Raw genomic sequence first — 24,488 nt, 5'->3', positions numbered from 1 at the left:
CTGACACATTGCTATGGCTCCCAGACACTCACTAACAATAACTCACTTGTCCTTCATAAGAGGCTTTCTAATTATCTTTCCTCTCTCAAAATGGAACACAGTGTTAAGATTATCTTCCAGAACTAATGTGCACTTTGAAATTTAGGACCATAATTGCATTTTTACAAGTTTTTATTTTTAGATTTATAGATGTCTCATTCCTAAACATTGTAAACATCAGGAGGCCTGGTGGAAAGTCTTCTCTCTGTCTGACTGAATTAAGGCCTTAGCTAACCCAAAGGAACAGTGGTGGGTTATGAGCTAAGAAGAAGGAAAAAAATCTGTAACTAGTCAATCCCAAGTATAAATAAATAAATAAAAATTGCACCATCCCATGTTTGTTTAATAAGAAAATATACTCAAACACAATTTCCTCTTTAAGAAATTACCATTTTCAATTGAACTGTGCAGTGTTTTATATACACTGGACTGGAGACTGGTCTGAAGACAGGGGACGCTCAACATGGGAAAGAGTCTCACATAAACAGGAGACAATAACTTTCAGTATGTTGCGTTGCCAGTTCTGCTTTAGGAGTCACAAGTTGTCTATCAGGTGTTCACTCTGGATTGGCATAATCCTCTCTGCAGGGACCAAATCTGGCATCAGATTTATACAGTGCTTAAACATGAAGAACCTGCAATGCCTACACAGAGATACACCATACAGCCTAATGTTGAACTATACTACCGCTTACCACTAATTTGCCTTGACAAGACCGTTATTATGATAAGAGGGGTGGTCAGAGAAGGAGCTTCTGAGCTTCATGTCAAGAACAGCCACTGACAGACTGAATCAGAAGTGAGGAATGATCTGTACAGATCAAAGAAAACAGTAACGAAAGACAGGAGAACATAAAACATCTCAGTAACAATTGTAAAGACTAAAGCAGCTTCAAAAACAATCTCAAATAAGAATAACTCTGGTTGAAAATTGTAATCAGGTGGAGCTTGCTTTTGGTGCAGTAGGATCTCACCATTTTTCTTATTGTCACAAAGGCCAGCAAGTTATTCCCTCCAAGTCAGCAACCACTCAGACATGTTTAAATACAAGGCCTGACAAATGGCAGGAGGGAAAGAACTGAGTTCAACTGTTACATCTGTTACAAAGACAAGCTATACACTGGAGAATAGTGCTGATAATTGAGACAACTGACTCTAAAGACATGGGAAAAGGTTTGTCAGATGTGACCAATTTACTTACCTTTACAGAGGTACATTCTTACCAGTTACAGTATCATCAGCCTTAAACCTAGTCAGCAGTGTCACAGAAGCACTGGAACAAAGGGTCAAATTCCTTCAAGTAGAAACTGTTTCATTATCTTGAATAAGTGTATCACAGTGTATCACTTTTCTTATTTCAGATGAATGATTGACCATGATGCTCTGCAAAAACATCAACTCTTCAAGTTGGTTCTTCCAATAAACAATGCAAAGCCAAGATGGACAAACTCCCTGCTAGTGTAAATTCTCAAAGAAGTAAATTACGGTTTGCCATTTTCACAACCAAGTATACTAAAGTAAGATTCTTCTCCTGAGATTTATTTTTATTTTTATACCAAACTCAAAGAACTAACAGCCTTCTCCTATCACGGTCTCCTTGGCTTTTTTGCCAATAAACAAAAGGCATTTGCAATTCTGCCAGAATTAGATCAATGTACCAGAATTACCAAATACCTAACTGCTCATAAAACTTTACAACTAACTGAAAATGTCACAGTATGCTTGTAGCTCTGGAACAGGTGAACACTCAGCTGCAGTGGCAGGTGTGGGGAAGAGAATCCTTACAGTTACACCTTCCTCCAGTACCTAATCAGCACAGCTGGACTGCATTCCCTCGTCAGCCTCCACGCCTTAAAAGATGGTGGTGCTCACAGCAAGAGAAAGTTTGGTTGGGGAGGCAGCTACAACCTGTCCTTGGCTCTTGTATGCCTGCTAATAGTGCTAATAGCAGCCGCCAACCGTACCTCCGACCGCTCGTGCCTCGGTTCTCCACCCCACTCAGCCACTAACTCACCAACCGGCCTCCCCCTGTGCACTGAAACCCAGAGGATTTTGTTTCCAAGTAACTGTTTTCAAAAGGCTGGGGTGGTTCTGTTGTGCATTTGGACTCCCTGTGTTTGCGTTCCCATCCTAAGACTGGGTTGTTCTGTAAACAAAAGGGAAACTGTGCCACTTTGAACTGTGTTCTGGACTGGTCCTTAACTCTTTCTCTGCTGGGATTTGTCGTGCCGCCCTTGGCCTTACAACAAAGCTGTTCGGAATGTCAATGGATAACCAGTCCAGCACAGAGCATATACTGCTATGTACACTTAATGCTCTATAAAAATGTGTACCAACTTGTCAATTCAGTTGAATAAGTCCACCTTCACCATGTTTCCCAACACTCATGGTCAGAAAGCTCTGAGGTAAGGGTGAAGACTCTATGATTCACAGAGATTGCTTGTTGTTTTTCTTCATTTCAACTTTTGTCCCATTCTCTGGATTGATGTCGAAGAATTCACAACCAATCAATAAATACATTTATTTGTTCAAAAGGAGTCATGAAAAGTTATTGAGACAAACTGTTTCTTTACCTCTGGAGGAACTTGAGTGTGAAGCCGAGATCCATTGGATGGTGAATGTTAAAGCAGGAATAGCTTCTAAACATCAAACAAATGGCAAAGATGAAGGTGGAAATTTGGCCATGCACAACCTATTGGTCGACATTCAGCATGAGCTGCCTTGAAGTAGGTTCCTGCTCAGAAGACAAGAGTAGAAAATAATTAAGCCATTCCTTTCTAAAAGTGTTCTTAGAACCAAAAAATATATAACTTTTATTTAATATGTGGTGACATTAGCCTGGACTCTCACAGGAGATCTTTTTACCTGTAGTTCTGTGACCAGACATGTTTCTTTTACATTGTGGAAGAAGGTTCTACTCCTTTTCATGAAAAACAGGAGAGACGACGGAGCACCACGTCTTTGACATTTTCCAAGCTACCCTCCAACTGACTGCTCAAAATTTGTAGCTTTGTGACAACCTGCAAGACTTGTTTATTCTTGTCTGCGCAAATACTTCTAATGAAGTCCAGATTTCCACAGGGAAAAGTGTGGATTTTCAATGTTCTGCGCTGTAAAACAAACACTAAATTAACAATTAATTCAATTATGTTTTGTTCTTGGTTTTATATATATATATATATATATATATATATATATATATATTTTTTTTTTTTTTTTTTTTTCAATGAGTAGAAATGCACTTACTGGTTTGTTTCCAGGCAGCTAGCAATTTTTTGGCCTGAATTGGCCTTAGTTCTGAAAGTAGATCAGCTCCCTGAATGAAGTAGAAACCCTCAGTGGTTACCACCCCCAGCAATTGTAATATCTTTTATAAAATATTTAGAAATGAGACTGGGATGTCTGGCAGCACCTCAGTAATAGCACTTATATGTTCTTTTCCTCTGTATCAGCCAATTCTGATGAAAAAATAACTTTCACACATTTCTGATGAATAAATAAATGTATAAATGAATAAGTGCACTTAAACACCAGAATGAGAGCCTAAGACATTCATTACAATAACAACACACTGTGCTTCAATGGAGCCATTTGGTATCCATCCTTCATGTAAGATGACAATGGATAGAAACCACTGATGTTCAGGCATTGCATCCTTCCGCTCTCTTTCTTATCAATGTACAGATGGTACTGCAATGGTACTTTATTTCTTGGAATTTTCTCACAATTGTGAGTTTATTTCTCTGAATTCTGAATGTATATATATATTGGTCCATAGGTCTTCCATCTTTTTGTATACCACTTTAAAAAAAATTTTTTTTAGACTTGGCAAAAAAGCAGTCTCAAGTCTCAAGTGAGGATTTTTGTAGCTCAGAATTCAATATGACACATCTTCTTTTCAGTGGGACTCCACCCAAAGAATGCATCTATCATATCACAGTCTTTGAAGCTGTATAAATGGAAAACACAGACAAGACTAGCTTCAGTCATTCTAGATGAGGGCATCTTCAAAGTGAATAAAAATATTACATCATTGCGATTATTATTTTATATCATGCTTTTAACAAAAGTTTTGCTACAGGATACACTGAGATATGTACCGTATCCTTCTCAAAGTTAAGCTCTCAGGAAATATTTTTGTCCGGGTGCACATTTCTTTTTTTATGTTAACCCAGAAGTAGTAGTATTGTAACTTTACTTCCTTTTCTTTTTCTCCTAATTTCACTAGTGCTACTACTAATATTACATCCACTTATTTAACAAGTGGTAGTCTGACCACAAGTACAATAATTAGTAGAAGAGGTAGTAGAAGAAAAATGTTAGAGGGGGTTGAATTCAACTACTTCTAAGCCTAATAATTACTAATAATACTGCTACTTTAACTGAATCAAGTAACACTAATTTTGCTATTACTAAAACTAGTATGCATACTACTGCAGCTCTACCAATAATTGTACTAGTACTTCACTAATATATTGACTAATAATTGTACTTCTGCTCCTAAAATTGTGTAACTCATGTACTTATGCTTCTTATAATTGTACAACTAATGTGTATACTAATCATTTTACTTATGCTTCTATTGTGACTACTTACTGTTTTCATTGTTTTTGTTGCCATTTTTGTATTACAATTAAAGTAGATATTCTGATGGGGGTTGCATGATTTTCTCCAATTAAAAAATAATTAATCTCCAACAGACTGGCCAGTAGCTTCTAAGAGCCCTGTGTCTGAAAAAGAAAATAAGAATAATAACAAAATAAAATACATAATCAAAAAGCAATTAAAACTGAGAAATGGAAGGTGACTTGTGCAAGGCTGTTTCCTTATTCAACTGGGTGGCCACATCACAGCAAAGGTACTCAGTGGGTCTTTTTAATTATTGCATTTATTTTAGGAATTTCTTTAACCATATTGGGTTCAGCTGGCTACGAACGGCAGAATAAAGGATCAGTATCTGTGTGTTACATCCTGTCACTGTTACAACTTTCTGGCATCAGGCAAGAAGCTTGTTACTTCCACATACTTTGTGGGTCAGATTTGTAACATCTGTTTATAGGATTTGAAGTTGACACAAATGAAACCTGCATAGTTTACTAGTGCCTGTCCTATAAATAATAATAATAATAATAATAATAATAATAATAATAATAATAACTAGACGATTCCTGCAGAAATTGTGAAGTGTGGTTGCCGCCAATGCCAAGTCGACTTTGTGCTGAACAGAGTTTTATAAATTATGCAAACATTATTCTTACATAAGTATTCAGTATTACTATTTTTGAAGAAGACGAGGAATTTCAGGTTTCGTATGCTAGGTAGTTGATATGGTGTTCTAGGTGGTTGTTAGGGTGTTCCTAGGTGGTTGCTATGGAGTTCTAGGCGGTTGCTAGAGTGTTGCTAAGTAGTTGATATGGTGATCTAGGTGGTTGCTAGGGTGTTCAAGGTGGTTGCTAAGGTGTTGCTAGGTGGTTGCTATGGGGTTCTAGGCAGTTTCTAGGGTGTTGGGTTGCTAGAGTGTTAATAGGTGGTTGCTAAGGTGTTCCATGAGGTCTATTATGGTATTCTAGATGGTTGCTAGGGTGTTTTATGCGCTTGCTAGGGTGTTCTAGGAAGTCGCTACAGTTAGGGATAGGGTTAGGGATACATCTAGGGTTAGGGTAAGGGTGACAGCTAGGGTTAGGTCTAGGGTTACAGCTAAGGTTAGGGTTAAGGTTAGTGTTACAGCCAGGGTGAGAGTTAGGGTTTCAGCTAGGGTTAGGGTTTGGTATACAGGTAGGGTTAGGGTTAGGGTTACAGCTAGGGTTAGGGGTAGGGTTACAGCTACGGTTAGGGTTAGGGTTACAGCTAGGGTTAGGGTTACGGTTACAGCTAGGTTTAGGATTACAGCTAGAGTTAGGGTTAGGGATACAGCTACGGTGAGGGTTAGGGTTACAGCTAAGGTTAGGGTTAGGGTTACAGCTAGCATTAGGGTTAGGGTTACAGGTATGGTTAGGGTTAGGGTCACAGCTAGAGTTAGGGTTAGGGTTACAGCTATGGTTAGGGTTTGGGTTACAGCTAAGTTTAGGGGGAGGGTTACAACTAGTGTTAGGATTTGGGTTGGGGTTACAGCTAGGGTTAGGTTTAGGGTTAGGGTTACAGCTAGGGTTAGGGTTACTGCTAGGGTTACAGTTAGGGTTACAGCTAGGGTTAGGGTTAGGATTACAGCAAGAGTTAGGGTTAGGGTTACAGCTCAGGTTAGGGTTAGGATTACTGCTAGGGTTAGGGCTACAGCTAGGGTTAGAGTTAGGGTTACAGCTAGGGTTATGGTTAGGGTTACAGCTGGAGTTAGGGTTAGGGTTACAGGTAGGGTTATGGTTAGGGTTACAGTTAGGGTTAGGGGTAGGGTTACAGCTACGGTTAGGGTTAGGGTTACAGCTAGGGTTAGGGTTACGGTTATAGCTAGGTTTAGGGTTGCAGCTGGGGTTAGGGTTAGGGATACAGCTAGGGTGAGGGCTAGGGTTACAGCTAAGGTTAGGGTTAGGGTTACAGCTAGCATTAGGGTTACATCTAGGGTTAAGGTTAGGGTTTCAGCTAGGCTTAGGGGTAGCGTTCCAGCTAGGGTTATGTTTAGGGTTAGGGTCACAGTTAGGGTTAGGGTTACAGCTAGGGTTACGGTTAGGGTTAGGGTTACAGGTACGGTTTAGTTAGTGTTAGAGTTACAGCTAAGGTTAGGGTTACAGCCAGGGTTACGGTTAGGGTTACAGCTATAATTAGGCTTAGGGTTACAGCTAGGGTTAGGGTTACAGCTGGAGTTAGGGTTAGGGTTACAGATAGGGTTATGGTTAGGGTTACAGCTAGGGTTAGGTTTCTGGTTACTGCTAAGGTTAGGGTTAGGGTTACAGATAGTGTTTGGGTTAGGGTTACAGTTAGGTTTAGGGTTTGGCTTACAGCTAGGGTTAGGGTTAAAGCTAGGTTTAGGTTTTGGGCTACAGCTAAGGTTATGGTTAAGATTAGGGTTTCAGCTAGGGCTCGGTTTAGGGTTACTGCTAGGGTTAGGGTTAAGGTTTGGGTTACAGCTAGGCCTCGGGTTAGGGTTACGGTTACAGCTAATGTTAGGGTTAGGGTTCTTCATCAATTAATTAAGGACTCTCTACCAAGTCCAATGAGGTATCCCACAATTTGTGGACAATTTTGCCCCATAGAGATGAATGGCGGAATGTTCGGAGAGAGACCAGAGTACTGTTGCTAGAAGACAGAGCATTGTGACAGCACAAGGGTGATCATTCCGCCATTCATTCTCTATGGGGAAAAATTGCCCACAAAATGTCAAATATTTTAAGTACCATGCACCAAAATTTCCCACAAAGTAATAACATACCATTCCTGATGTAGCCGCTCGATTTGACATATTGCACATGTACGTACAAGAAAACTCTGGGTGGAGTAGTGGTCCAAAAAATGGGTGGAATAAATGAAGAATAATAATAATATGTGAGATAATAGTAATGTGATTGCCAAAGGCAACCACACTAATAATAATAATAATAATAATAATAATAATAATAATTTATTCAAGAAAATACTGAAGGAGGATATCTACCCAGTGAAATTTCCAAATCAGCACCTGATTAATTTTTAGTGGGCAGCTTGTCTGCTATCAAAATGTCAACAAGAATTCTCCAACATGAAGCACCAGAAATGCCCTATGAAAAGTTATTCAGTTTGGCCCTTAATGTGCCTTGCTCTTCTAAAAACATTTGACTGCTGTAATCGTGGGACTGCTCTTATATAACAATCTCAATTGGTCAGATCAGGTGTATCTAACTGTGTGGCAATGCTGGTGGAACCAGGCTGACCCTGCTATAGGTCAGCCATACTTGGCTCTCGATGCAGAAACATTTTTGTCGAGAAACTGACAGAGATCCTTGAGAACCTTGAGAATAATATGGAACGCTAAGGTAGAAAAACAAATATGTGTACGTACTAGATAGGAAACCCACATTTACCTTGCAATTTTAATAAATAAAGATGAATGCTAACATTTGGGTCTGTAAGTCAATAAGCTTCTCCATCTCGTAATGTTTTTTTTTTTTTTTTTTTCGCACCGGTGAGATCGTGAATACAAATGAAATCCTTGCTCCAGAGTGTCTGAGTGAATGTGTAAAGATCCCAGAGGAGCAGCGATTTATTGTCTTCCCCTGAATCCTGTATATTAAAAACACACCACAACGGCATAACATCAAGCGAGAAACCCACAGGCTCTGTTTGTCCATGGTTATGAAGGAAGCCAGGGTGTATTAGTATGACTGATGCCAGCCACTTAAGCAGATCAGAACGTCTCCACTTCATCTGTTACGTTTGAGGACATGCTCTAGACGAGCAGCTTTGCCTTTGACAAGTGTTTGGAGATGTTTTGGGAAAATTTTAGCGTAAAAAACATTCCCAAAAATGGTCCTCTCAGCAGAGTGTCTCTTCGTTGGGGGAATCAAAAGGAAGCCAGCGGGAAATACTAGGCTGTGAAATGAAGAACATTGATATACAAAACTAACATAATGAAAAGCAAGAAAAATAATTGATCATTAATCGAACCATGCCCACGACAAATTACTGGAGAGAATTATACTCCGGTTTGTATTACTTTCAGTGATTTGCTTTCAGACTTGTTTTCAGTGATTATAATACATTTCTGACACGTGTATTTGCTCTGACCACCCAATTCTGAAAAAAAATAATAAATTCAAATCTATGAAATTCTACTGAAAGGATTTGCAAGATTGTCATTGTTGTTAATTAATTCATTTAATTTAAAGATCCAGGTTGTATTCACAAATGGCTTATTTGTAAATGATTCTTGCAACAACAAAAAAAACGTATAAAACCCTGTGCCGAGATTGGCTTGCTTTCCCCTGGCTAAACACCAGGTTTTCAGTGGGTGGATTTGGCTGAGTACAATGCATGTCACAGAAACACTAAGACCAATGACATCCTTTCTACTTGTAATTAGTAAATGATGCTCATGCAACTTTTGTGCAGACAAGCTAAGTTGGAAATGCCTGAGAATTGTGCCTTCTCTGGATGCAGAAAAACCAATATGCTTTTTTTTCCCCCAAAAAATTAAATGACCCACAAGAAATGTGTTTAATTTCTGGAGGCCCATGGGCCCTGCAATATTGCAATAACCCCAATAGTTCATTTTTGTAGTGCTCATTTTCGCTAGGAGGACTTCACCGACTATCTACAAAAACAATGCAGGTTTGCTGAAGAGCTAGCGCTGGTACGTGGTGCAGTACCTTCCCTCCCTTCTCCTCCCTCCCAACTGTTGCTAAGGAGACTCCTGGTTCTTACAGAACAGGGGCATGCTGGATTGGTAAGTAGGCCTACCGTTAGCTAGCAATGATTAAATAGCTTTCAAGCTCAGACGTGGAATCAATGGCTTTCTTTATCCGGGTGTAATATAAGGAGTTTGATATCAGGTCCTTAAAAAATATTTACATCCAAAGCCAGACTGTACATATCCAATTCTCACCCTAATTTGGAATGTCTAGCTATTTGTAATTGTCACAGTGTTCACACTCAAACACCACTGTCGATTCGGGATAGTGTAGACATCCACGGTTCTCCTACAAAACATGTGACGTTGTTCGCCTGCTTCTTATCATGCCACATTTCATAGCCTGTATAAAACTGAGTTGGAGGAAGGCCTTTCATATGTACCTTTGACATACAGTCCATGGGCACCTGATTGGCCAGTGGAGCTCGCTAGAGAGCCATGAAACATGGCCCCCTAACCGACTGAATCCTCCAATAACCTGAGCGATACAATTGCCAATCGCCCATCGCCTGGAGCTGCCATCCACAGCAGGCACTGACACAGTCTTAACCGAATGAGCCACCCAGAAACTAATTCAATTACTTGTTTAAAGTTTTGGTCTTTTCAAATCATTAAAAATTCATGTAGAAACTTGCTGAGTGACATTGAGATTAGAGAGAATACTTCCTGCCCCAGAAAGTTGTGTGCAATACCCCATTATGCTACAGAGAAGACAACACAGATCCAAACTGTGCATGTCCCTGCATGTCACTCAGGATAAAATATATATGGATTTGGCAACTGGTTCTGTGATGGATTAACACCAGAGAGGACACTTGTACATCAAGCTGCTTCACATTACATCAAGACAGGGTAAACTCCACCAAGCTGTCTGATCTCACATATAACTTCCTTCCTGTTTGGAAATCCAAATGTGGTGTAGTACAATGATCTTTGTGTTCAATTGACCTGATGTAGGTGGAACAAAATGGGGTACGGTGCAAAATGTTCATGGACAACTGGAGTGGAGTTCATGTAGCGATTGCATGATATACAGCTTTACATGATATTCCCCCAGGATGTGAAATGGTTGCCGTTACCCTGATTGGATCCAGAGGATGGCTGTAATGCTATTGGTATGAGATTTTTTCTGGATTCAAGCATGTAGGCATTACTTCCAGAAGAATTTTGGCAGACAACTTGAAATAAGCTAACGTTACCTGTGCACTCAAATAACTACAATTTCTTCAACATAAAAACTTGGTTCTCACAAAACCAGTGCTCACTCTTTGTAATCCTGGTATCCCCAAGTGTAGATTAAACAATATCACAGTTTTATCTGCAGTGAATATATGCATTAAATAATGATCATTTTAAATTATTTTACGACTTTATGAGAACATAAATATTTTATTAACTAGTTGAAGGAATAACTATGTCTTTTGAAGGAATAACTAAGACACCCTTGTGTTAGAGGAAGAACTATTTAGACAAGTTATTACTTGCTTTTTTAAGCGTCACTTTCTGGTGCAGTGGCTTTTGTCAGTGGAGACCTGTCACAGGTTTTAATAATTCATATTTCCATGCATGGATAGCCATTGTCTTGATACTTTTTGAGGATGTAGTTAACTATTCCTAAATGTGTTCCAGAAACAAGAATTTCAGAAAACTTACTTAATACAGTTGTCAGACATTAGACAATGGTTCCGTCAAAACATAATTTGACTCTCCATTAGTCTGCTAAAACAAATGAAATTGCTTTATGCAGCATTGCTGAACAGCTTATTTCAAAATGACTTAAATATTTACCCATTGGTAGAAATGGAATTAAAGAGAAATATCACCAAAGTAAATGTCAATGAAAATAAAATGTTAGTTGCATGTTTCTTTATTCCATAAATGCTCCAGCTGCAGCATATTTGTTTAGGTAACAATTAAGTGTTGCTTCACTTTTATTCATCCATTCATCCATTATCTATACCTGCTTATTTCTGGTCAGGGTCACAGGAGCCCATTCCAGCATGCACTGGGCAAGAGACAGGAACACACCCTGGACAGTGCGCCTGTCCATCACAGGGCACACATACAACCCACTCATACCGGAGGAAACCCATGCAGACAGAGGGAGAACATGCAAACTCCGCACAGAAAGGCCCTGGTCCGGATACTAACCAAAACCTTCTTGCTGTGAGGCGACAGTGCTACCCACTGCACCACCATGCTGCCAAAATCAGAGAACAGAGAGGTACAGGTATGAATAAAAATGTCTTCAAAAACAAACTCAAGCTTGGAAGTATATGTATATTTTTCTTTTCATAAATCTGCCATAGACACAGAATATTGCATATTGGCTAATATCTCCTGTTCTTAAGCAGTCAAACACAACCAGAGCATATTTTTTTTTTTTAGCAAAACCTCACCTTGGCAAATCCCTGTTGAATGAAGATATCTGTGTGTGTTTATTGCCTTTCTTTGTCAAATACTATCAGGTACAGACGGTTGACTTTGAAAACAGGGATCAATATGAATTAGCGCATGACCGAGAAGCCAATGAACAGGTGTTATCGGGCTTCTATCCTTTTTGTTAAGTAATGATTGATTTTTCATGTATTTTTAATTGCATCGATCCATAGCACTGTTAGCTTACATTTCAAATTTAGCAAATATCACCATCAATCTAAATATCTTTACATAGTCAAAGTAAGACCTACCTGAAGGGGAAAAAATAGATGTATAATGACTTTCAAAAGTGATTTGAAAACCAAAAATGCATTCCATCAAGCATAGTGACTCACAGTAATGAATCATTGCCTTATCTGAAATGTTATTTGATGTGTAGTGAATTTTGCTTTACCCTAAGAATGATATTTTTCCCGTCCTTTTTTATGTTGCATCACCATTGCATCATGGTTGCTTACAGCGAGGCCAAATGCTGCTTAACATCATTGTCACTTTCTAAATCTAAAAGCAGTCCCTTGACACACTGCTGTTCCAAATAGGTGTTGTAATTTAATGAACTGTGTACACCAAGTTCTCTGTATTTTTCCTTAGCCTAGTTCAAGAAAATGGTGTTCTATTTATCTTTGTAAAGATTTAATTTTTTAAAGAGTACTTGCAGAATATGACTATTTAAATCAGTTCACTTGATAATCAGTTCACTAGTTGGGTTCACCAAAACCACTGTACTTTTGCTAGTAATACAGAATCCCTCAGGAGGTCACATCAAGAAGGCACTGAGTTTGAATCCCAACTGAGGGCCTTTTTGTGTGAAGTTTTTATGTTCTCCCCATGCCTGGGTGGGTTTCTGTCAGGTACTCCAGTTTCCTCCCACAGTCCAAAGGCATGCAGTTGGCTAAATGGAGACTCTAAATTGCCTGGAAGTGTGAAGGTGGGAGTGAATGGTGTGTGGGCCCTGCGATGGACTGGCGACCTCTCCAGGGCGTATTCCTGCCTCTCGCCCAATTCGTGCTGGGATACGATTCAGCTCTCCTCACGACCCTGACCTGGAATAAGCGGTTCAGAAAATGGGTGGATGGATGGAATCTCTGAGGATAAAACAAGACTGGGACAATATCGCCAAGACTGCACCGTGACACATCAAGGTGTTTAGTTTTTCAAGTGCAAAATGAGAATCTCAATTTAGGCTCAGCGTAACTGTAATGATTTCTCTGTAGTGCCTTTTAAAAAACCTCATTATATCTACTGTGCAAAACCTTAGGCTTGAATGAAATAAGATCTCAAATAATGTGACGGTTCAATCTAACACGGTTCCATTGGTCTTCCACAGCCATCTCATTTTGTTTAGTAAATTTTCTCAATAATTCATTTATTTGTGCATCCTTCATACGTATATTTTATGAGTATCCGGACAGCCACAGATGATGCTTGCATGATGTACACTTTTGTATACTGTACTGGCTGAATGAGATGATGAATCTGAACCTGAAATACTGCAAGTGATACATATAAATAAAGTGAGAAGATATTCTGAAAAGATCAGACGGTTGCATGATGCATGTCCAGGATATTGTAGTTTGTTGAACTCTGAGCGTAACTGACACAAATCCAGACCACAGCCCACCCGCTGAACCAAGCATAAACTTCTAAACCCCAAAATGAAAAAAATAAGATAAATAAACTTACCATCAATCACTGATACTTATGAGAAGGCCTAAGGAATATCTATCCCCTGATAACTAATAACACATTTGTCCTGAACATGTCATTGGCATGTTAAACACAGATTGTGCCTGTTATATTGTAAATAATCAGTCAGAAGTATGATTCTACTAAATTGAAGGTTTTTAAACTGCATTAGCCTATGAAAGTCATTTGAGGAATCTCCCAATTCAGTTCATGTCATCAGCTTTATTGGCAAGACAAACATGTGGTGCTCTTTTGCCAAAGTGCATAAATAATCATATTAGCGCAAAACATTAAATGAATATATTCATGAATAAAAAATAGCAAGGGAATTATTCATTAATATTTCAAAATTAATCAGCAGCATTAATATCAATGATTCTCTCTTACACACTTTCTTTTGTGTGTTGAAAAGCACCAGTTGTTGATGACTGCACTGCTTTTTTGTAAACTAATTGTTTTATTTATGTCACAAATTGAGTTCCACGTTTAGAATTCCACATTTAAAACCCCTGGCCTTTTGGTTGATTTGGATTTGATTTTGACAGCGACGGCTTTGTCCACCTGTGGTGAAAGTCAAGATAGGAATATAAAATTATAATAAATTGTTCTTCTTCTAGAACAGATCAAGTGTCATAATGTGCAGTAATTTTCCAGGCACTTTGTTTTTGTATATGTTACGCAAGCTTTTCAAGCACTGGACCAAAATAATTTGCAGATGTTTATTGAAATCATGAAAAAATGTGGAAGGGATGGTCTACTACCCTGTATGTTTATTTATCAGGTGCTCTTATCTAGGGCCACAGACAGATTAGCGCATATGAAAAGACCATATAAACAATAGCGGGGAGGCAGAAAAATTCCACAACACAAGCGTGTCATTGCACAAAACATTGCAACAATAAATGGACGGCACGAATGCCACAGTGAAGTGGATGGCCTACAAGGAGTCGAAAGTAAAACTGCTACAGCAGCAGCCACAAAGTGCACTGGTAATCAAGAAAATGGCTGCAGTCAATAAATCCCAGTTAGCGCTCGGAGGCTGAGGGGGAGACTGGGCCTGTGAAACCCTACGCTCTGTTCAGAGAGGCTGGGCTCCTGCCTGCGCCAGTCGATGGCCAGCGGCCTCGCTGCTCCATGCACAGTTCTGAAGAAAGTGTCACAAGCCTCTTTTTATTTTTTAGTTCCAATGATATACACATAACCATGCACTCTTTTCTGACTACTGACACTAAGGATTGGGTTTGGTTTGAACTTTGGATGGGAAGAAGTATTGGTAGGCCAGTAGAGGGCACTCTTCTATTTGGACCAAATAGAAACCCAATGCCAGAACAGTGAGGAGAACACTATAGTAGACGGGCTCATTCTTCTCATGAGACATGAAACTGAGGTCCTGGTTCACTGTTGTCCCACGATAACTTTCAAAGGTATACCTGGCTAACTAGCTCTCAAACATCTGACCACTTAATAACACTCAATAACAGCCTGTATCTGAACAGCTACAAAATTGCTACAAGCATCCCTTCTCTCTCCACCCAGAGTCCCTACGATTGACCTATCTGAGAGGAAACCTTTTTATTATTTTGTCTCTTGTGCCTTGATATTATAAGAATTGTGTGATTTATAAGGTTGCAAGGTTATTTACATGGCAAGGTTGTTTCCCTCATTCCTGACTTATCTGTGCTGTGTATTACCTTTCTGCAGTAAAAAACAAAAAACAAAACAAACACTTCCATAGCAGAATCACCCGGGAGGCTGTTCCGGAGTGGAGTCAACTACGTGCAGAGACCCTGCAGATCAAGGTTTTAAGATTTGTAAAAATCATAAATAAAGATCATCAATGGAGGCTACCATGTGTCTTACGGTAGAGAAGACAAGGGAAAATGGCAAGAGTGAGTAAATTTTGAAATGCATAAAGTTTTCCATGAACGACCAATCCTCTGAGGTAGATGATGTTTCTTTCATTAACACAGTATCCATGGCTAAATCTTGCAGAATACTAAAACTGGTGATGTGAGTGAAAAATGATGCCTTGCTCAGACAAATGAATGAATATAGTCAGTAATTTTAGCTTGCTTTTCCGTTTACATAATGTAATACTGTTAGCATACCCCAATCAACTTGATGCAGAAACTGAAAGAAATATCCTGCCATATCCCTTATTCCTGACTCTGTGAACCCTAAAAAGCAATGGTCATAATATGTGGCACATGCACATCATTTGATTCATTCTGAGGTGTTACCACTTGCGGTGTCAAGTTGTAGTGACCTTCATATCGCTTTTAGTTTGTTTTCACAGAGATATTACGAACACAAAGGTCTTTTCCCGCTCTGTTTGTTGTGCTTTAGGTAAACAGTGAATGAGGGGAAACTTTTACACATCCCTGCTCTCTTCTGCCTCTTTGATTTCAGGCTGGGAGAGACAGGTCTGCTGCGTTACCTAGCAACAGCTCGCAGACCCTAGCATGTTTCCCTCCGTGACTCCTCAGTGGCACAGAGGATTTATTTATTTATCTGTCTGATAATTTATTTATCCGTGTGTTCATTTCATTTTGCGTGCATTTATGTCTCACTTTATCCTCGGGTATCAGTGATGCGGACCACCTCATTGGATGTGCATGGGGTTGGGGGGGGGGGGGGGGGGTGTCATCGATTTCACTTTCACACCAATCGCTTTCTGACAACACTGTTGATGGCATTATTTATTCAAGGATTTTCTGTAAAAATGTGGTCATTTTTGATGCTGTCTGATTCACACTAAATGGTTCAAATGAACATTTTGTGGGACAGAGAAAATAATTCTTAGAATGACTATTAGTATCATAGACATGAAAGCAGCACAATCATTGGTTATGCAGATTACCCATCATACCCAGCTGTGTATGCCTGTTGCTAAGGCTGCCACTGTCCCTGGATCTGAATGCCTCTAAGCTTTGGGAGATAGCAAAAACCTCTGACAGTAATAAAACAGGGAACAACATGCTATAATAATAATAATAATAATAATAATAATAATAATAATAATAATAATAATAATAATAATAATAATAATTATGTGTTATTATGCATGAGATTAAGAGATAGACAGTGTCACTGTATCTTTGTAGATTGATATTGATGCAGTCAGTTAGCATTATCCACATTTGCTAAGTTTCTCTGTCATTGCCACAGCCTTCACACACAGAACAATAGTCAGTTGACTCTAAATATATGACTCAGTGTTTTCACAGCTCAGATGTGATGTTTTTCTCTCGGCAGACTGTTCACTACCTCACACCAGTCAGCTTTGATGATGACCTACATAACAGAGGCCCTATAGACGGCACATAGCATCTTCTCTCCTATGTATGGATGAGAGCTCCGGATAAATGGCAGCAATGTTTGAAAGAAGTACATAAAAAATGCTTAACATGTTCTAGCTGCAGGTTGGCTGTGATTTTTCACCACAGCTCATTTTATGTGGAAGTGGGAGTTAATGTGTAGGGCGAAGTGTTGAAAGTCACAGCATGAGGCTGGGTGACTCATTCGTGGCTCTTAATTAGTGTGTTTCCCTTCCTCCCCGGAGGCAGCCTGATGCCTGACGACCCACCTGCGGCAGTCATCAGATCCACCCACCCGCCCCGACCGAGTCGGCCGACTCGCCAGACACTTTCCCTCACCTCACGTCTGTCATCGGACCGCGGTCGGATTCACGGGAACGTCTTAATCCCTTTTCTCCAGATCGCTAAAGCCCCTTTCCCGCGGTCAGCAATTTCAATTAACTCTCCTGTCGTAATTGCAGGCCTGTGCAGTGGTCTCATCAGTCAGTCATGGCGGGTTGTGCGCTGATGCGAGCGCTCCTCTAGTCAGCCGCTGTGTCTTACTTGCCCTGGCTCTACCCTCAAAGCTGTGTGGGCCGCACAGGAAAGGGCCGCCCGTCTGACACAGCTGAGGCAGACTGCGGGTGCCTGATCCACTGGAAGCCCTCTCAAACCCTGAGCGGGCAGAAAGTAAAATTCCTGTCATGTGTTTCCTTCACCCGTGAACTCAGCCGGCTGATTTCACTAATTAGTTCTACCTCCTGGCTCAAGAATTGTGCTGATTAGAAAATCCAGGTGATTGGAACAAAATCCTGGGGAGGTCTTTTGCTTTCTGAACCTTTCCACCTCTGCTGAGCACACCTTTATTAGGTTGACCTTTTTGGGGTGTGTGCTTGCACACAAAAATAAATAAATAAATAAATAAAAACTTGATGACAGCGCAGTTTAGGCACACATGTATGCAAGCTCCCAGGAAAGTAACTCTGAAGTATTACTGGTGACTGGTCCATGATATTGCTGTTGACATCATATAAACATTCGGCCATACTGTTCTACATCCATCCGAAAGTGTCCCTTTGTGCCAGAGCGAGAATAGCACGGGAGTATTTCCGAGATATTACAAATAAAAACCAGCGGCTAAGTCGATGCAAAGATCCTATAGAGCAGGCCAGTACATTGAGCAATGGTGAGTGAGCCTTCCGTATCACAGCCTGTGATGAATCCCAGGGCTCCATGATACAACGTGTCTGTCAGGTCAAGACAATAGGTGGGTGTATTCATGTCAACAAAAATCATTCAATGTACAAAAATGTATGGAGTTTGCGTGTTCTCCTCGTGTCTGTGTGGGTTTCCTTTGGGTACTTTGGTTTCCTCCCACAATCCAAAGGCATGCAAGGAGGCTATCTGGAGACTCTAAATTGCCCAAAGGTATGAGTGTGTGAGTGAATGGTGTGTGTGCCCTGCGATAGATTGATGACCTGTCCAGGAAGCATTCTGGCCTCTCGCCCAATGCATGCTGGGATAGGTTCCAGCACCCCTTGTGACCCTGACCAGGATAAGCGGGTATAGATATTGATGGATGGATATTTTTGTATTCACGCCTCTGTCGAAGCTAATCAGTTGGTAATACTTGCAGAACCTTAAGTATGTGTTGCTTAGCAGAGTTGGGCAGATTTTTTTTTTTGCTGAATTATAGTGTGAAACCTGATTGTTAACAGAAAATTACTTTGTTATTGAGGAAGTGTAAATCATTTTGATTCATTTCAGCAACCACCAGTTCATAACCAAATGCTATTATTATTTCATGAATAATAATAGCAAAAATAATGACACTTGCTTAAATGATTAACTCAAAGTTAAGGAGTGCACTTCAGTGAAACTCCATTATCAACAGAACTTCAGTTTCAAGGAGGTGTACCAAAAGGTAAGAGTGATGTTGGCAATGATTTCACACAGAGAAATCCTCATTTGTGAGGAAATTTCTCCCAAAACACATACTCGGTGTCTTTAAAGAGAGGGCACATAGTGCAGAGATTACCTGTTGCTGCGGGTATGGGGAGATAAGCAAACTGTTGGGGTGGTCAGGGCTTGCTGTTAAGTCCTTGGCAAGCGCTGCAGTTGCGTCCAAATTGCCAGTGTTACCACATCGATCTCGCCGAGACCACTGGACTAGGTGAGCGAGGAGGTGCCGCGGGCAACAACAAAGGAACACAGCGAGGGGTTAATTGCGAGCTCCTCATGCCTCCTCATGAGCTTCCTCTGTAATTATGTGTATTTTGAATTAAGCCAGAGGCTGTGATTGCTCTTGCGAACAATCATTTTCATTTCATATTCATTTAACAGTGCAACAAAATCACATTTTTTCCCCTTAACTCTGAATTATAAATAAATGAAAGTGTCATTTTTTTTTCTTCACAAACTTCACAACTGTTAAAACTCACCAAATAACTTGCTTCATTTCTTGAATTTTTATCAGATCTCTGTGTGCATTGAATTACATTATACTATTACATATGCTAAGCATATAATTCTAATTATTATACAAGATGAGTATTATTCATAAAGCATTTTGCAAAATACTTTGCAGTGCCGCTTCCTTCCTAAATGAATGGTAGATACCAGTACACAATTTGTTTTTGTCCAGTCTTTATTGGACTAGGTATATTTTTTATTTTATTTTATTTTATTTTATTTCACTTCTGTGGCAAGCCATCTGGGGTTTCCCCTATTGTAAATACCCTGTGTTTCTTTGAAGTCCCTAAGAAAGTAGACAATAATGAATGCTTCCTTGGATGGCTCCGTTACTTGAGTTGTATTACACCTGACATTTGGCAGCTGCCTCCAATTTACATCCAATTTACAAGCCAATCTACCCGCCGAACACGGGGGCTAATGGCCCGACGCACAATCACTCTACCCGACAAAGGTTTTTCCCTGTCTGCCAAATGGACAACAATGGCATCTGAAATTGATCTCCAGGTTCGAAAAAATAAATAAATAAAGAAAAAACAAAAAGGGCAGCCACGATGGTAGAGCCAGAGAACCCCTTCACGCTCGTGTGTACCAAACCGCAACCGTTCCCACGGGACGGTTCCCACGGTTGACAGTGAGGCCGTTTGTGATTAGTCAGCAAGCGCGTGGAATTCCAGATTTCATAGTGTGGTGTAAGCGGAGATCGAAAAATAGAGGACGGGTGAGCTAAAATACTCAGGGTCCTCTTAGCAGGAACTAACCTAGCTCTTGATTTGACACCAGGAGCTATGATGTCACGCCTCTGTCTATCATTTAATTCCACTACGCCATCTCAAATATTTTCAGCGTCCTTGAACGGGCTCTGCCCTCATGGCCTCTGAGCTTTTCACAAGTGTGGCCGAAGGGGCCTAAGCAGGGGTGTAGCACAAAATTCTGGGCCCTATGCAGAAGCAGTCTCTGTGGACCCCCTTCCTTTCTTGATCCATGTCTCTCACGCATCATTCCAGGCTTTTCGAGGCCCCTTCCCCCATTCGGGCCCTGGGGAGTCAGTCCCACTGGGCCTAAGTGGCGACTGATGGAGCTGCTGGATTTATACTTTGTTCCAGTGAGTGGCTGTGCCTCGTAGGCTGGTACTGAATCAGGGGCAGTGACCGCGTGGCTCAGTTGGTGGACATCAGCAGGAAAGGACGGTTAGCTGGCAGGACGAGCTTTGGTGGAGAGCGCTTGCCTGCACTCTCCAAAACCGGCGGAGGATGATGCAGTGATAAAATGGATTTAGGGATGCAATTTGTTTCTAAAATGGAACAAAAAAGGCTTGTAAAAATAAAAACGGGAATGGAAACTGCAGACTTCAGAGACATTACTGATGAGCGATTTAGACTGCCAATCAATCACAACTTTTTTTTTTTCAACAAATGCAAGCTCCGCCAGGGTTGTTTGTAATTGTTGTACATTACAGTAAAGATAAATACCTTTTCACAATGAATAAAAATGAATGAGAGGCATCCACTGCAGGCTACAGTGTTTGAAATGAGCACACACTCTAATGATGAGTAATGGTTGAATAGTCTGTGGTTTACTTGGTGACTGTTAATCTCCTAATAAGTCCAGTACTTACGACTCAATCACTATTCTCAGTGTGATTTCCAATGCTTTTCTACAAACATGATCCAGTATTTATACCCCAACATTTCTTTAATGGCAATACATGAATTACTTATGCCATGACTAAACTTCTTATTTTTACATTACATTTCCTAACAACTTCTCAGAAAGTAATATTAATCAATATAATTAAAAGGTTAATAGGATTATTAATGTGAAAAACTCCATTGAAATCTATGCTGCAATGACTAACATCGTATCATTAAGTTCAAATGAAAGAAATTAGTTTTTATTCTCCAGCAAATGAAATATTGAAGGTATTTAAATTCTAGTTATCCTCTCACATTTCATAATTGATCTGATACTAATCCACTGGGGTGTTCCAGTTTCCAGATTGTACTTTTATACATTTTAACATTTAATGGTCTGACCCTGAAATGCTGTCTGAGACATTGCCAAACTGAAGTAGTTGAAAATGTGCCACCATTGATCTCTTTCTTTCTCGTAACAATTAAGTGACCGCATATTCAAATAATGATTTCTTTTTAATGCAATGAATTTATGAAAATCATCATCATACATTATTTATGCAACATTTTGGAAAAAAGTAATTAATCAAATTAATAATTTCCGACTTTTTTTCTCAAATATTTGGGGTATATGATGTCTATAGCACTAAACATGCTTGTTACTTACTAGCAAAAGTCTGGGAAATTTTGCAGTGATTCATACTAGCTCATTGCTTTGTAGTGTTGTATGGTCTATTCCATGCTGTGTGGTTATCATGTCATATCATTCATCTGTGAAAATAAATACTTGCATACAAATGCAATTTGGGTGAATATTTGAATAGCATGATTGAAAATCTTAAATAAATACCGTGGCCTGGGAATGATCATTTCCACGTGGCATATACTCATGGGCAAACATGGACATCAACTGACTTCTATATTGGATGCTTTGGTTCAATTTATTGCTTGACAAGCCTTAATGTTGCAAGGGGGAAATCAGTGACCCGGTTCAGTAACACATTATGATAAAGCTGTTGAATTCCTTGGGAGTTAAGACTTAATTCCTCATGAATAATAAATTATTCATTCATCATTTGTCATTGCTTGGGTCTGCATTTTTTAAATTTGATTTTCATCACCCAATAACCTTTAAATACTCATGTAATATTGTCTAGACCAAATTGAAGACACACGTATAGATCATTAGATGTACATTAATGCTGCAGAACCATTGTTTGAAACAAGTGAAACCAGGTTCTGTCTGTTAACATTGGGACGCCCCCGCCCCCCCCCCCCCCCCCCCCCACACCACACACACACACACACACTCACACACACCCTGACCCCAAATGATATTAAGCATTCCCAAAGGGGATTATTCAAATGATTAGGCTTTAAAATTGAGAGTTCATCTGTATACATGTCTTATAAAAAGTACAACTAGAAGGAAGAGGTTGATCTGCAGGCAGCTCACACTTTCTTATCAACTGCAGCATATTGGGGCTAATTGATATGATTACACAGGGGATTTGGAGTGCATGTAATTCGGCTGTACTTCATGTTCCGTAATGAATTGTGAATATGTTGTAATTTTATAATTATCACAAAAATCCAACCGAGAAACTTGCGTAACTGATCGCATTATTTATTTTCCTGCACGGTCATCAAACTAACACATACACATAGCTGCACATAGACATATACACACGTGTGCATGCATGCGCACAGACAGACAGACACAGACACACACACACACACACACACACACACGTACGTGTGCCCTCTTTCAGCCACACCCACATATACACGCCAGAGGGGGTAAAACGGAGAGCAATCTCGACAGGGGCGATAACCGTGACGCTCGGATATTGGTGGGTGAATTACAGACTCTGTCGGCTGCCACAGGACATGGCGCTGTATCTGGGATCGATTATCTGGCCTGTGGAAACAACTGAGGAGTCACATTTATTTATATATATACTTATTTACTTATTTAAAAGCTTCACAAACAAGCATACAATGTGAACAAACTGCAACAACAAACTAACATTAAGAAACTGTTTTACAGAGGTACACAAAGATGGGGGTTGAGTGACTGGGGATAGTGCATAATGAGACATTCAAATATAATGTCAATGGATTTTATTCATAAACCTACAAGCAAAAACAAGCAATCTGGATTTGAGAAGACATGAGTGACAACAAAAGCAATACAAGATAATCCTGGAGACTTGAATGGGATAGAGAAGCACGGGCATGTTATCGAGGGAAGAGATTGGTCATGAGGACTTAAAAGGATAAACAGGTATTATAGGGAGATTGCTTCTTACTAGTTGATTGGAGGGTGAGGGAATGTGTGGTGTGTGAGGGATTTGGGAGGAAACGGGCTGTGGGGCTGGGGAGGGCTCTTTCAGGAGACAGGCCACAATAATGGAAAGCTGCAAACGCCAAGAACTGGCAGGCAGGGACTCCAAATGACAGCACATCAGACCACACTCATCCAAACACACACATCGTGGCCTCGGTGAGGCAGGAGGCTTTTCCCTTCTGGAGACTGACGTTCTTTTATCATCCTCAGCAGCCCCCGCTCACAGAGCGGGAGAGAGGGATCTACACGTGAGACCGCCAACATCCACTGTGGCGTAGCGTCGCCCCTCGCCCAAACGTTTGCCTGACCCCTTGCCCACCATCTCCCTCCCGCTACCCTATCTACAGGCCTCCAGGTCCAAGACCCTCCTGGCACAGCCTTTTTCCAACCATTGGTAATTCAGTGGTTCGCCTGCTCCACTGAAGCAAGTTTAACACAATGGTTTCTCTGCCACAGTTTTTCAATTCCTGCCAGTTTTTACAGACGGTCACAGACAAAAACCTACACAGACTAGAAAATGTGCTGTTACTGCTTTTCTTGCAGCATCTGTGATTTAAAGGGTTTTACAGCATACATTGCAACAACAACCATGCTGCGGTAACACATGATAATCTGAATGAAAGTGTTTCCTCAAACTCATTTTGTTTTACACATACTGTACAGGGCATCATTATCATTTTTTGTAATTACCTGGTTTACAAATAAAATTTATAAATGCACTATGAATCTTTTTTTTAAATTTTTTTTTTAAATTCTTATCGCTATGAAACACTTACGATTGTTTAGTAAATATTTTGCCAAGCTGAAGGCCAGGGCTGTTATTGTTAAGAAAATTCTACAGAAAGTATCTTCAGTGCTGCAATGGCTTATGTGCACCAAACATGCAAAATACAAAAAGATTGTAAATTCACCAGTGTGAAGTTTCTGAAGCTGGCAGTCCTGGCATCCAAGAAAATGCATTACAGATCTAAATAAACAATGTGTTTATGTATAAAGCAACTATCAATGCTTTATTATACATTCATAAGAGCAGCACATTCCATTGATGACATTTCTTTCTTTCTCCTGTTTCTGATGAAGTAAATGGAGAAATTAAAATGTAATAAATGATTGGGCTTACAAGTAAGTCTACTGCAATAGCAGTTATGACATTGAATTTAAATCACATTGAGCCAGTTGATGTGGATGCAATATGAAAAGATTCACATTTCCGCATGTTTGCTAAGCACAACTATTGGTTGATGGTTATATTATTTATG

This window comes from Anguilla rostrata, chromosome 6 (genome assembly GCF_018555375.3).
Source record: "Anguilla rostrata isolate EN2019 chromosome 6, ASM1855537v3, whole genome shotgun sequence".
In the NCBI taxonomy this organism is placed as follows: Eukaryota; Metazoa; Chordata; class Actinopteri; order Anguilliformes; family Anguillidae; genus Anguilla; species Anguilla rostrata.
Note: the sequence above shows the minus strand (reverse complement) of the source record.